At 39.8% G+C, this 11,885-nt stretch overlaps 1 long non-coding RNA gene across 1 annotated transcript; it reads right to left on the reverse strand.

Annotated features, from left to right (window-relative positions):
* Positions 1-653: 653 nt before the first annotated feature.
* On the reverse strand, positions 654-4,276 carry LOC127091946 (uncharacterized). The gene is made up of 3 exons (XR_007792034.1): positions 3,814-4,276; positions 1,413-3,718; positions 654-1,288 (listed from the first exon to the last, which is right to left on the reverse strand). It is a non-coding gene; the product is annotated as an uncharacterized LOC127091946 (long non-coding RNA).
* Positions 4,277-11,885: the final 7,609 nt, after the last annotated feature.

Below are 11,885 nucleotides of genomic sequence, written 5' to 3' on the forward strand. Positions count from 1 at the left end.
AATATTGCAATTATGACCCTAACTTCGAATACAAGAAGGCCCATGTGAGTAAGTGTTTGATTGAGGAATTTCGGTTGGAGCTAGAACCCTAATCTTCCTGAGAAAAGTCCCTATCCATCATCTTATTCAAGAAAACCTGGTTTGAGACCTACTTTCCACTTTGATCATTTGTCGACTTTTTGATCAGATAGTTTACCAAAGTTGGCCAACGTCCATAATCCATTGCATGTTGTTGTCATATCCATCATGGTGTTGCATTTTTCAATTTGAATTATAACTTCAATTTGGTTTGAATTAATTCTAATTTCTAATTGATGTTGGAATTAATTTCAAATTAATCAATTCTAACTCCTAATTGATTTTGGAACGATGGAATTAATTTCCATAAAATTAATTCTAATTTCAAATTGATTTTGGAGTGTTGGATTTAATTTTAAAGGATTTTTAATTTCTATTAATTCTAATCTCAAATGAATTTTGGATTTTAGAGTTGATTTCAACGATTTGATTTTAATTTTTCATTAGGTTTGATCTTAACTGATTTTAATTTCAGGTAATTTTAACTCCAATTGAATTTTAGAATTGGTTTTAACCCACACCACCAAAACTATATCCACATCCATTTAAATCTAATATCCATTTTAATCATCAAATCCATGTAAAAATCCATTTTTTCAATTAACCAAATATCATCCAAAGTTTCTATCATAACCCCATTCACAAGTACAACCATCCATTCAACTCAAAAACAAATCAGATTAAAATTCAAAAGCTACAACTACAGCCACAATCCCACTTTCATTTATATTTAAGATACAACGCGAGCAACTAAGCCGTGACGGGTACGAAACACATCAGATTAGCGTTTCCCTTTGTTCCCATAGGGACAACATCATGTTGGTTCTGCTTCTTGGTTCAGACAGAATGCAAGATACAATGGTGGTTACCAGCTTAAGTTATTGCCGCTTTAGGAGTTTGTGGCTCAATATAAGAGTACGATTGTGTTGAAGCCATTAATCAACGACCGAATTACTAACTCCGTTGAAGCCATTAATCAACGACCGAATTACTAACTCCGCTGCAACCCAAACCGCTGCAGCATTCCAAATGCAACAGTGGTCATGCTGTTGCAAAGTGACCTGTCACACAAATCATGTTGCTGCAGAATTGCCATGCTACAAAGTGCCATGTTGCTGCAGATACAACTGCAGAAAGGTAATGCTGCTACCAGCACACGGTTCTGCTATAACCGAGACGTGGCCTACGGCAGACCATATCCGACTTAAACCTGCAAAACATCAAGGCATTGATTCACAATTCCATAACAGGATTCACATAACAATATTTACATGGCAAAATAGACAGATAATTCATGTGTTACTTTAAGCATACTAGCAGTAGAATTAGCTTACCAAATCACTTCAGTCCATCCCGTTAACCATCCAAATCCAACATATCTAACTCTTCATCATCTAATAATTTGCACTGTTGTCAAAACCAGGTGATCATGGCAAATATTTGAAGTTAATATAACTCAGCTAACAAAACTCCTTCTCAAGGTGCCAGTTCTAACTAACTTAATAACTAACATTCCATCAATTAATTAATTTTTCACTTTCATTGGATTCACTCTAACAGAAACGGACGAACATCAGCTTCTTCACAATGCCTCCTAGCAAGCTGCACAAAACTGAGCCGACGAACACCATTGCAACGACTTCGAGCGGGTCTCGCGGTCACGGTCATCCCGGGACACCGTACTTTGAATCTTTCACGGTAAACATCGAGGATTCGCGTCCTCATTGTAGTGCCGCTTTCGGAGTCCTATGTCTCACGGAGAAGCAACGGGTTCAAGATGAGTTCAACCTCCAATCGCAAAAACAAGAACGCGCGCATAGTTATAAAAGAAACTGGAAGTAGATGATGAATACTCATCGAATCAAAACAGAGTTACGAGTTTGTGTTGCAGAATTGCTAGCTTGTGTTGCTGAGTCGCTAGTTTGTGTTGCTGAATCGCTATCTTGTTGCAGAATGAAGGAAAAACTGGATGCAGAATGGAGAAGTGGAGAATGCAGCAATCCCCTCAGAATTGCAGTGAGGCTCCCCTTCTTAAGTGGAAAGCATACATGCAGAAAAAAATGTCATCCCAGCAGATGACTCGTTTTTCTTTGCCAATACAGGGTGGTGGCAATTCTGCTAGTATGGTGATCTTGGTATGTTCTGACATTGTCAAGAATGGTTGTTGCTGCCATGAATTTTGCAAGCCCAAGACTATTGTTGCCATGGAAAGTGGATGCATATGGAGGCTTTTGAAGGTGCAATGGCATAATGGTTGCAAGTTCCATCAAATAACCTAAAAGCTTTTTTCAAATGTATTGTAATGAAAATGCAAGTGATACATCCAATGCTGCTGCCTCCTCAGCTGCAACACCAACACCAGCTAATGCAGCTAATTCCAACACTTTGACATCTAACGGTCTTGCTTCAAGCCCATCTTCTATTACACCAATTATAGCCACTGATCATCAACGGTTGGTTTTTGGTTTATCGAGTACCCCTGTTTCCAATTCGGTAGTTACTTCAAACACCACAGGAGTTGCACCAAGCACTGTTGTAACTGTGAGTACTGCACCCACAACGGTCACAGGAAGCTCAGGAATAGCAGCCAACTCACTTGATTCAAAAATTCCAAAGCCATTCATAAGTCCAAACCCAAAGTCACTGACCTGCAACATAAACAGCAGGTCATTAAAAACCATTCCAATATAACCTCAATCTAACGGTAACCTGCAGTAGCCAGTCAAGTTTTAACTCACTCACTAACCAACATCAACTCAAATAACTAACTGTGTCGTTTCTAACTAACTGAGTTTTTCATTTAACTCAGTGAGTTGAGTTTAACTAACTCCCGAACCATGTTTAACAATTTCATACCTAAATCCGAAGCTAGAAAATTCCGAACCTCAACTCTATTTAAGAGATTCATCACTCACACTTTGAGACTTGACATTTTTTGGCTTGAACCTGCACTCTCACTCTCTTGCAACCTCCTCCCTCACCCTCACCAGAGCTCTATTTCTCTTTCAGAGAAGCCATTGAAGCTTTGCATCGAAGCTTCAATTCTGCTAGAGCTAAGCCGCCTCAGTCTCTTTTTACCGCTCACGAATTCAGAAGAAGAAGAAAGAAGAAGAAATTGTAGAAAGCACACAAAGAAAGTCATCTGTGATCGACATCGACGACACCGGAACCTCCACGACGACACCGGAACCTCCACGTGGCTTCATTCCGGTAAATTGCTTCAATTTATCGTAAACCTCCACGTGGCTTCATTCCGGTAAATTGCTTCAATTTATCGTAACTCATGGCGTCATGTTTTCATTCCATTGCTTGGCTCCAATATCCGAACTATGATTCCTCCGATCTCCGAACTATGATTCCTCCGATCTGTTCATGATCCCGTGCTCTTCCATTTTTGTTAGAATTCTTCAATCCCTTCCGACTTTGTTCTTCCCCAACCTTCTGCTTTTTCACCATCTTCTAATCTTCTTCTTCAACCTCTACACCCTTCACTAAGTAAAAACTCAGACCTTGCATTTCAACTCTGTAATTCGATCCTGCAAATGAATTCCACTGGATTCTGTAACAAGAACTGAACTCGGCATTTGGTTTTTTCCATCCTGCAACTAAGTCCTCCAATTCATAGAACAGCAACCGCAAGCTACAACATCATGACAGGAAGAGTGACAAAACGACATTGAGACGAAGAAGAGGGAAAGAACCTGCACGAAGGAACAAGAAGAGATTGGTCAATACCTGTTCACGGTTAAGACATTAATCCAGTAAGTTTTCTCGACTCTGATTCCGCTCTTGTCGTTTCCGCGCGTACATGATAAGACCAAATAGAACATCGATGAGATTGATTGGACCTTGAAGTTTGGTTCTTCGTTTCTCTTCTTTCTGATTTCAAAGCTACTACGCGAGATTTAAAGGCGTTAAACTCTCGGCCGCGTGTTTGTATGCCGATGTGGATTTCGGTTTGGTGAAGGTGATTGGTGAGTTCCGGAGGTGAAGATTTGGGGAGCACGCCGCCATGGTATTGGCTCTGAAATCATGGTGAAGGTTTCGATTCAGTATGAAGGTGAATTCGAACAGAGAGGTACGATTCGATTTCACCATGGTGAAGGGAGCGACGCGATGAAGGAATACTTCGTATTGCTGGCGGAATCTTGTGAAACGCAGTTTTCCGTTTGGATTCAGGTTGAACGAACACGCGTGGAGTTGCTTGGTACCGGGTCCGGTTTGGGCTTTGAACCAGCGAAGCCCAAACGAATCGCTACCCACACCCCTTCTTTCTTCCATGGGCCTACGCTGGTGTATTCCTTAAGGCATTTTTTTCTCCTTTTTTGTTTTCTTGGCCTTTTGGTTAATTAATTAATTAGCTAGTAAATAAATATTTGGTTTAGGATATTAGAAACTAATTTTATGTTTAGAATTTTAGAATTGGTTAGGACCATGGTTAGAAATTTTGTTTTGATTAATGGTTAATTTTTGATTAGGAATTAATTAGTTTTAATTAGTAGCTTAGGAGGTTAGAATCAATTGGAGTTGACTAATAGGGTTTAATTGAAATTTTCATATCATAATTTTATGAAATGACCAGTTTACCCTTTAGGGATGGTTTTGGTGATTTAGCCATATAATCACATGCCCCCATAGAATTTTAATCAGGATTTTGCCTAACTATAACATGCTCTCCTAGGATTTTAACATAGAATTTTTAATCAACCATAACATGTACCCTTAGGTTAGTTTGACTTAATTTCTCACCATTAGATTAGGGCTAACCTAGTTTCTTAAATCATTTCAAACCCCCGATTTAAATTGATCAAAAGCAATTTTGATCAATTAAATCCTTTGAACTTGTATAATCCCACAGTCTAACTTTAGTGACCAAAAGACCCTTGGTCACTTAATAAGACTTTTCTTTCAAGCTGTGGAGCTCAAGGGATCAAGACAAGATCTTCAATCAAGGCATCCTCAGTCACACCAAGCAGCGGATTATACAAGATAAATCAAAGGTCAACACTTGGTAAATACGATTCAAATTGTACGATACGAGTCTTAAGTAATAAGGAATGATGAGAGGGAGTCTCTCCTACCCTTGTATAGAGCGACTTTGCGTATGGGGCATATGCCCCAAATATTCAAAACGTTCGCCCTTATTCATAGACTTTAGTACAATACGAATCGATTAAACTACCAAGTCTTCTTCATACAAGTTCAACATCAACACAAGGATCAACAACAAAGGTTTTTCATCAACAACTTGTCAGTCAAGAGAAGTATCATGCGTTTCAAGTCTTAAGTAATAAGGAATGATGAGAGGGAGACTCTCCTACCCTTATCTATAGCGACTTTGTGTATGGGGCGTATGCCCCAAATATTCAAAGCGTTCACCCTTATTCATAGACTTTAGTGGGATTCCTATCAATTGAATGTCAAGTCTCTTATCATTTCACTCTCTTACTTCATTCATCATTCTATTCAATTCAATCTCGATCATCCATTTCTTCTTGCCTCCAATCAATTTCTTTTCAGCCCTAGTGGGCTGAACTACGGATGCTCTGATTTCCTCATTGCACAATGAGGGTAGGTAGGCAGGAGAACCCAGTTTCTACGCGAGCTACCTTATCTATTGCTACCCTATTTATTAATCCATCACTCTTTCATAAATCCATTCCAGCTTTTTAAGATCAAATTCCATTGTTCCTTGGATTCCATTCACATCCTTTTAGGACGCCTAATGAACAGTCCGTCTTGTGAATCGAGAGTTGTTTGGCTTGCACCCAGACATTTAATTCCTTTGTTTTTGGTTATTCCACTACAATGATACCATGCCTCGGGCCCCTCACTTGTTGGTTTACCTTTACTCTTCTGTTCAGAGTTTTTTCCTTCATGGATCCAAGATACTTTTTTCTCTTTGATCTCAAATTGTCTGTTCCCCAGCAAGTGATATATGTTTCCTTGTGCCAATTGATACTTCCCTTTGGATTCCATATTCACCCTTTTAGGACGACCTAATGGAATGTCCATCTTTGTATCAAGAGTTATTTGGCTTATTTCCATACAATTATTTCTCTTTGTTTCCAATTCATTCAACGACAGTGATACCATGTATTAGACCCCTCACTCGTCGGTCTGTCTGTTTACTCTTTGGTGCAAAGTCAGTTTGCCTTTATGGATTCCCATGTTACCATTTTGTTGGTACGAGTTATAATTGTTCATCACTTCAATCATACCTCTTTAGTTGTTTGTCATGTCAGTCCTTGATGCTTGGACAAACACCTTTTTTATCCATTTCCTTTCTGTTCGTAGTTCCGAACTACGATTGCTCTAATTTTCTCATTGCATAATGAGAATACGTAGGCACGAGGATGCGAATCCTTGGCGAGCATACTTCTAATTATTCCTTCCACCTTAGGGCATCATCCATATCTTTCATTATCTATTATCTACCTTCGATCATAAACCGCTCGCCCCGGTGACATATTATTCCTTTGACATCGAAATACACTTTCTTTGGAATTCCATATACATCCTTTTAGGACGCTTAATGAATAATTCGCTTTTGTACTTAGAGTTGTTTGGCTTATTGCCAGACATTTAATTCCTTCTTTTTCGGCCAACCATATAGTGATACCATGTCTTAGACCCCTCACTTGTGGTTCATGCCACCTTTCCCTCTATGGTACAAATTCTATTTCTTTTATGGATTCCAATATACCTTGACTTTCAGTTTCAAACAATACTTCTCCAGTCACTTGTCTTTATATTCAAATTCTGTGACTTTGGTCACTTCACTCCATTCATTTCCAGGATACCTTCGTAATCTACCTTCGCCCACTTCATGTGATATACCTTATTTTCTGAGCTAAATACACTATACCTTTATGCTCAATCTTATACTTATTTTTGTGAACCAAGATCCGATTTGTTTGTCTTGTCAGACCTTGTAGCTTAGATAAACATCTCCCTACATACTTTGCAGCCGCATTTAGGCAACCCTTTCTTTTCGGTTATTCCAATACAGTGACACCATATCTTAGACCCCTCACTTGTTGGTTCATACCAGTTTTACTCTTGGGTTCACATTTTCACCCCTTGTTGGAGTTCAAATCATATTATCCTTTGGTTCAGACCATACCTATATCACACTTCTTTTCATCTCCCACCATTAATTCTCTGAACTACGAAGCTCTGAATTCCTCATTGCACTATGAGGATACGTAGGCATGAGGGCCCTAATCCTCACCGAGCACTTTATCTATTTCCTTTTCCTTCCCCATTTCTTTTGCGAGTAATCTTTAGTTATAACACCTATTCGAGCGAGAACAATCACAACGGTTCCCATGGAGTACCATGGATGTTTGGGATGTAATATCTTCCCCTTGCATAACCGACTTCCTTACCCAGTATATCTCTTTCCCCCAGGTTATATTGATGGTTTCCCTTCCCTTTGGGGATAAATAAAGTTCGATGGCGACTCTGTTGTATGTTTGAGCGTGCGATACGTTCGGGCATATTTCAGCTAGTTTCAGTTGGTGCTACGGTCTCCACCAGAGTTTCGACAGTAGCATCAACAACAACAGTAGCATTGGTCACCCCAACAACATGGGTGACGTTGATAGCAGTAGGGTTAGCAGAGGTAGAGGCCCTTTGAGTTTGTAGGATTTCTAAGATGGTTTCCATGTTTCCCCTGAAGAGGTTCATTTCACCTTGAACCTAGGCAAGAGATTTGCGGACAACAACATTATCAGATTCGTAATCAGCCATTATCCTTGATTTGTTTGCACGGGTAAAGTATCGATGATGAGTCGTCGTTTTTGATGTGAAAAGGTGGAGAGGGTAAGCATTTTATTTTCTGGAGATTTAGACAAATAAATGCATGGATGCATGCATGCATGTAAATTTTTTGACATATGCATATTTATTTTTACATTTACCTTTGTAAAGAAATATTTCCAAGGAACCCGTGAGTTTGTTCATCAACATAAGCAAATATAAAGCATAAGGAGAGAGACAGTTCGTGAAGTCAATAACCAAGAAACTCTTTTATTCAATATCAGAAAGTGAAGTACAAGTACACATCAATAATTTTCCCGACGGGCTACAATAATCTCAGCATCAAACCTATCAAATACCATCCTACAAACAAGAATGAAATGGAAATAAAGCCCAAGGGACACTATGCAAAAAAACTTCAACAAAATCTTTCTTGATAATCCTCATAAACTCCTCAAGTCTCTGGTTTAACTCATACTGGTTCTGGAGAAGAGTGACCTCTAGATGCTTGGTGCGACTTTGTTCATCCTTCAACCCTTTCTTGCAACCTTCTTGCTGGTCTTGGAGTTTCTTGATCTGTTCTCTGTAATTAAGCTCCACTTTACAAGCCTGGTATTGAGTTTTTGCTAGCTGTTTATTCTTTGCTGACATGCTAACACAAGTTCCTTTGAGTGCGTCACCCACTTTTATTCTTTTATGCACCATAGCTTGCACCTCGTCGTCTGCCCGACACGCTCTATCTCTCTTCTGATTTAGGTTGAACTTCAAAGTTTATTTTTCCAAGGAGATCTTACCAAGTGTAGTTTTGAGATCGGCGTTCTCTTTCTCTAGGGCCTTGATAGTTCTTTTTAGCTCATCGACTTCAGAAGTCTGATTGATCACGGGTTCAGGAGGCTTGATGCTCATGGATGGTTTAGATGGAAATGACAGCAATATCTCCTTGACTCTGTCTTTTACCCACCTGGTGTAAGCTTCCCTGGCTATGCAGTTCTTCTTACCCATTGTCGCAACCTGAAAAATGGAATGCGAAAAAAAACAACCGGCGAAGAAAGACAAGAGAGTCGCCACCATGCGTTATTTATCCCAAAGGAGGGAAAGGAAACGCTCGAAGTAAACCTGGAAAAAGGAAAGGACAAGACAGGGTCTCACAACCAAATCTTGGGTTCAGAAGTCGATTATGCGAAGGGAAGGTATTAGCACCCCTACGCATCCGTAGTACTCTACGGGATCCACTTTTGTAGTTCTTGTCTAAAGGGTGTGGGTTTATCTAATGTGTTATTTACTAAAAAAAAGGGGTCAAAAGAAAATAACTCGCACGGATATCGCATCCACTGCATACGTATCTCATCTGAATATGAGAATCAGAGTCTTCGTAGCTTGGCTACCTAGGGGTTAAGGGTAATTGTGCTCGCTAAGACATCGCGTCTTATGCCTACGTATCTCATCTGGAATGAGAATTAGAGCAAGCCGTAGTTCGGCTAACTACGGGGTTATGGATTGGGTTTTGGACGAACGACGTTACTACGCAATCTATCGGATGCTCGACCTTTGGAGACTTACTCGCCTATAGTAGAAGGAGTTAACGTGTTCTTAGGAGAAGAAAAATTAATGAGTTGGTAGGGTTAGGGATGCTCATGCAAAAAGGCAGTCCTTGACGAAGGAACCTGTAAAAAAAATAAACACGCAAAAACATTGCCTCCTATCGAGGTCTTCCAGCTAGGAAAGCAGTAAAACGCGGGAAAAATGTAAAAGTACCACGTTGATAAAGATCCGAAGTAACAGCAATTAGAGGAATGGGAAACCCGTGGATCCTTCCAAGCTAAACACCATCAAAGAAAGTGAGTCAGTACAGGTAATCAGAATAAACCTCCAGGTGGTATCCCACAAATAAAGTGGAACACCAGGCAAGCTATCCCTGCAAGAGTATGTGAGCCCTCACAAAAACTCAACAAACAGGTTAGAGTAATATGACAGAATTAGGAGAAAACAATGGCATAACAAACACAAAACAGGTTAGAGCAAACAGGATAGGGTAATCAAGAGTTGCCCCCAAATCAAAATGTAACCACATGAATCATGCCATTAAAATTCACAAAAAGCTCACAAAAAGCAACCAAGGGTAGGAGGCCTAAACCTCTTGTCAAACACATGCATCAAAAGGGTATCAAATTCACCCATAATACCTCATACATTCAGAGCATTCAACTTCAAATCACAAAGGTAATGGGAATAAGGGCAAACCTGATTGGAGAGATCGGTTGAAATCAAATGGCACGGCTGGATTTGCAAACCAATGTTAGGGTTTGCTTGAGTTGAAAGTGTGTGAGTCAGAATGAACCTTTCAGAGTTGCCTGGAGGTTGCTACAGATTAATTATCACTCTCTCTGTCTAGGTTTCTCTTCAGGTTTTGTCCAGGGTTTTGTTCCAAGGAAACCTCAGAGTGTTTTGCTTCCCTTCCTTTTTCTGTCTGTTCTCCCTCTTTTATAACCTGATTTTCATGGCTTTGTGGGCTCAAATGAGAGAGGTCCAAGTCCAAGATTTTTCTATTATATTTTATTTATTTATTTATTTATTTACTTAATAAATTAATTATTATTTTTTTCTTTTTTTTTTTTTTCATTTTTTTTTCGAAACGCGTGGGTTTCGCCTAGCGAGCATGACAGTTCATGAACAAACTTTTGCTCCTTCAAGATTAACGTTTTGACTGACGAATAGACCCCTGTTGGAAGTAACTCAAGTCTTTCCCTTGTGTTGACTGATCATCTAAATAGAACCCACAAAGTGTCCTGGATGATGTTCAAGCTTCTTGGAGCTAATCCTGATTGACATGATGAAATGCAATGTATCTAATGTTAAATGACCTAAAAATGAATGCGTGAATAAGGAGGGCAAATTTTGGGGTGTTACAGCTGCCCCTATTCAGTCACAGCTAACCCGAGCAGGATGAAAGCAAACAGCTTATCAGACAAACAGGGTGAGCTGTGATTGAATACCAAAGACAGACCGAAAATTTGCGCTCCGAGAACACCACAAAAATGCTGAAATACACCGCGCTGTTTATTTCTCTTCCGATCCTCTGGCTGAATCTGAATCAGTCTTTTGACTTAATCTGGAGTTTCGATCCTCTGGCTGAATCTATACTCAATTTAGTCCTCTGGTTGGATGTTAATTTTGATCCTCGGGCTGGATACGGTTTCAATCTTCTGGCTAGATCTTCTTCGATCTTCTGGCTAAATCTTCTTCGATCTTCTGGCTAGATCTCCTTTGTTTCGATTCTCTGGCTGAATCTATTTTCTTTGATTCTCTGGCTGAATCTACTTCGATCTTCTGGCTAGATCTGAATTGTTTCGATTCTCTGGCTGAATCTATTTTTGGTTTTCGGGCTAGACCTGACTTCGATCTTCTGGCTAGATCTCCTTTGTTTCGATTCTCTGGCTGAATCTATTTTCTTTGATTCTCTGGCTGAATCTACTTCAATCTTCTGGCTAGATCTGAATTGTTTCGATTCTCTGGCTGAATCTATTTTCTTTGATTCTCTGGCTGAATATATTTATTTTTCGGTCTTCGGGCTAGACCTGACTTTGATCTTCTGGCTAGATCTGGATTGTTTTGATGATAAATTCCCATCATCAGGATCTCGCATCTGGGGCATGCGCTAGTTGACCCTTTTTGGAAATCTACAGTCATCATGTTAGATATGCAGCTTCGAGAATATCCCACTTTTGGGCTTCGTACATATTCTTCAGGCTAGAACATGTTATAACGACTCTTCGATTAGACTTTGTTTTTTAAATGCGATTCGCGGGCTGGATCCTCTTGTAGGTTGATTTTCTGTTGAGCTGTCAATCTATTCCTCCAGCTGGCTTACTGGGGAAATAACGCTCGTAGTCGACTCTCTGGCTGAATCTTCGAAATGACCCTCAGGCTGGATCTCTGGAAAACGATTCTCAGGCTGAATCTTCGAAATGACCCTCATGCTGGGTCACACACACACTTGATCCTCTGGCCGAATCTCATGACTTTGGTTGTAAAGTAATTTTTCA

The sequence above is a fragment of the Lathyrus oleraceus genome, chromosome 6 (genome assembly GCF_024323335.1).
Source record: "Lathyrus oleraceus cultivar Zhongwan6 chromosome 6, CAAS_Psat_ZW6_1.0, whole genome shotgun sequence".
Classification (NCBI taxonomy): domain Eukaryota; kingdom Viridiplantae; phylum Streptophyta; class Magnoliopsida; order Fabales; family Fabaceae; genus Lathyrus; species Lathyrus oleraceus.